Source organism: Scatophagus argus, chromosome 15, assembly GCF_020382885.2.
Source record: "Scatophagus argus isolate fScaArg1 chromosome 15, fScaArg1.pri, whole genome shotgun sequence".
Lineage (NCBI taxonomy): Eukaryota > Metazoa > Chordata > Actinopteri > Scatophagidae > Scatophagus > Scatophagus argus.
In genome coordinates, this window is record NC_058507.1 from 23,053,584 (window position 1) to 23,057,289 (window position 3,706).

Sequence of the window (3,706 nt, forward strand, 5' to 3'; positions counted from 1 at the left end):
CAGTGCCCGGGCTCGCATTCGGTGAGCCCTCAGATGTTTGGCGCAAATTGAACCATTCTGCTCTCCCAAACAGACTCCAGGACCTGTCGTGGATGGTGGCTCACAAGATCCTCCCGGTCAGGTCCGTAATGCACTCCCGGGGCATGTCGACGCACTCAACGTGCCCCCGACCAGGTTGTGGCGCGCCTGAGTCGGTGAGGCACCTGCTCTGGGAGTGCAGCTCCGCCGTCCAACTGTGGGCACTGGCCTGCTCCCAAAAATTCCCGTACTTGCCAGCAAGGGAGGTCCTCTCTGCACAACTAGTGCTGTATGGGGTGAGCCAAATGAAGCAAACAAAACAGCAAACAAAAGACTTCACAAAACAGTGGCTCACCCTAGCCGCCATCAAGGACGCCATATGGACCTCCAGAAACTTGCTGGTAAGACGGCGCATGCAGATCCCCCCCCCGTGGCTGTGATCCAAATGGCCGCAGCATCTGTGCGAACGGCTGTTGCTGCAGGCGGCAGGCCTAGGACACAGCCACAAAGAAGAATCGCCGCTGTGCCTATTCGGATGAGGGAGCAGGAGCAACACGGGAAGAGTTCAGGGCGGAGGCGGCCTGGCTCTCCGGGTGAGGAAGGTGGGAAGGAGCAGGAGGGCGAGGATGTCCTCTGAGCATGGAGAAAGGCCCGAGAGACCATATCTGTTTGGGTGAACAGAATGGTTTTCACTTTTTGGTAGGGGCTCACCCCGTTCTTGCACAATATTATTAGCATGACCTCTTTTATTATTACTATTACTTTTAAATGACCATTGACACATAATTTAATCATAGATTTTATATGCACAATCTGTAAATAACTTTTAAGAATATAACATATCTTTTAAATTGATGATTTGTCGAAAATGTTATGTCTTATAATTGTTTGTTATTTACGAAGTGCTAACAATATCATTCTCATGTATGAGACCAAAGATTGTGAAAATTGTGTCAATAAAATTTTACGAAAGAAAAAAAAAATCTGTTCTTATCAGTTTAATATCTGATACGTCCTCTATAAGGGGACAGCATATTAAATGGAATTTTAGCACTGGGAGCCGAAGAAGGGGCTTGCTCCGTTCGCTCCACGCATTGACCCGGTGTTGCAGCGCTGCCGGGAACGGTGCACCTTTCTTCTGCCTTGTCCAAAAGCAAAGACTGATTGCAAAATGACAGGCTTCCGCAGAATGTTGAGAGGTTTTTCGGCTTGCAGAGCCGCACTTTGGAGCCAGTAGGTTTGCACAGGTTTCCGCAAGGGCCGATTTTAATGTAGAAATGGGGAACTGATTCTCTAATTTCAACTTCAATTTATTTATCAAAATTGTCTGTAGATGCTTTACAGAGACCCAGAGCCTGAACCCCCGAGACAGTGGCAAGGAAAAACTCCCTTTTAAAAGGAAGAAACCTTGAGCAGGACCAGGCTTGCAAGGGAGAACTATCCTTCTGATAGTCGGACAGAGAGGATGAAAGAGAGAGTGTGCGCCTGTCGAACGCAGATTGGCAACTGGTTCCACAGCAGGGGTGCCTGATAGATAAAGGCTCGTCCTCCCATTCCACTTTTAGGAATTCTGGGAACTGCAAGTAAGCCTGCACTCTGTGATCTGAGTGTTCTATTGGGAATATATGACACTATTAGATCCTGCAGGTATGATGGGGCTAGTCCATTTAGGGCCTTATGTTTCCCAGCCTGGGACCAATAAAGTATATCTATCTATCTATCTATATGTAAGTAGGAGAATTTTAAAGTCTATTCTGAATTTTACCGGAAGCCAGTGAAGTGAAGCTAAGATGGGGGAGATATGATCCCTTTTACTGATTCCTGTCAAAACTCTAGCTGCTGCATTCTGGATCAGCTGCAGGCTATTAATAGAGTCATTTGGACATCCTGATAATAGTGAGTTGCAGTAGTCCAGCCTAGAAGTAACAAAAGCATGGACAAGTTTTTCAGCATCACTCCGAGAGAGGACGCTCCTTGTCTTAGCAATATTACGGAGGTGAAAGAAGGCGGTCTTGGAGATCTGCGTAATGTGATGGATAAATGACACGTCCTGATCGAAGAGAACGCTGAGGTTCCTCGCAGTCGTACTGGGGGCCAAAGTAATGCCGTCCAGAGAGAGAATATTATCAGCTGTTCTAGTTGTAAGATGTTTGGGGCTTAGAACAATGACCTCAGTTTTGTCTGAGTTTAATAATAAGAAGAAATTGGAGGTCACCCAGTCCTTTATGTCCTTAAGACATGCCTGGAGCCTGGCTAACGGCTCTGTTTCTTCAGGCTTTGAGGATAAGTGCAGCTGAGTGTCATCAGCATGACAACGAAAGTTTATGCCATGTTTCTGAATAATATTTCCTAGAGAGAGCATGTATAAGGTGAACAGGATCGGCCCAAGCACTGAACCCTGTGGAACACCGAGGTTAACCCTTAAATGTGAAGAGGAAACATCATTAACGTGAACAAAGTGAAATCTATCTGATAAATATGATTTAAACCAGCCCAGTGCGAGAGGGTCTTGGTTCCTGGCAGTGGAGGCTTACGGCTCAAGCTCTCCCAGTGATCGGATGACACCGCGCTGCTACTGGACAGCCACACGCGCTTGATAAGATCGTTGGAGGTTTCCCAGGATCTTTGCCGAGTGCCGTAGGCAAAGCTACGTTTCACCAAATCCTCAGTTAAGTTTTGTGGGCGGCGGAAAGAGAGGGTGGGTGTGCCAGGGGTTTTTTCAATCTGCATAGGTCCTCTGAAGATTCTGGGAGGTCAGCTTTGAGTGTGCGAAGAGTGCGACAGCCAACTGGACTACGCGTTTAGCGGTAGCTCATGATAAACTGGGATAGTAACATAGGGTCTCTTTGAACTCTGCATTTTCAGTAGGCCCTCTCCTACCATTAACTCTGACAAGTGCGCGTCATCTTCATTACGTTCAAATAAAAGAAGATCTGGTCGATCGATAGCAGATGGAACCTGGCATTTTATCCAAGCTACTTGTCCAGCTGGAATAATCGTATCATGAGTGCCAATCCGCAGCCGTCGCATTGACATTGCATCAGCAAGAGAGCGATAAAAGCTGAGATGAGTTCTGCTGGTCGACTTCGGACCACTTCCTCCAGCACATTGAATCCAAGTAGTGGCTGGCCAAGTGGAACACTGCAGACAAGGAAAGGTACTGTTATGGGTTCACTGAAGCTGCCATTTCCACTCAAGCTGACTGTGATGAGGACCCAGCCATCAAAAGGAAGAATTCTCCATTCACAGCCTGGACCTCTAGCTCTTCCTTGTCATCAAATATTTCACTGAGCGGTCTGACTGGTGTGTCTGGTAGGTATTACTCTTTCCAGCTTCACTCAATCATGCTCACTTGAACTCCCGTGTCCAGCAATGTGTGGCGGCACGAGGGCGAGACCTCCGCGTGCTAGAGAAAAAGGGCTATGGATATCGATACCAGTTGCCAGACAACGCCACCCTGGGAATTTCACCCAGGGAACTCTTTCCAATGGACTAACTCCCCAAGAATAGATGAACTTCAGGTTCGTCCACAGCTGGGGCAGAGACCGTAGCTCGTAAAAATAATAAGTTTATTTACAATAATAAAAAAAAAGAAACCAGACACTGAAAATACATGAATTCAAAAAAAGAAAACACAAACCTGTCAAATAATACAAAAACCAATCAGGGCTGAACCTCTTGGGCTTGA

At 46.9% G+C, this 3,706-nt stretch overlaps 1 pseudogene; it reads left to right on the top strand.

The window, feature by feature from the left end:
* The first annotated feature begins 974 nt into the window (after positions 1–974).
* LOC124072551 lies at positions 975–1,154 on the top strand (annotated as a pseudogene).
* The last annotated feature ends 2,552 nt before the right edge of the window (positions 1,155–3,706 follow it).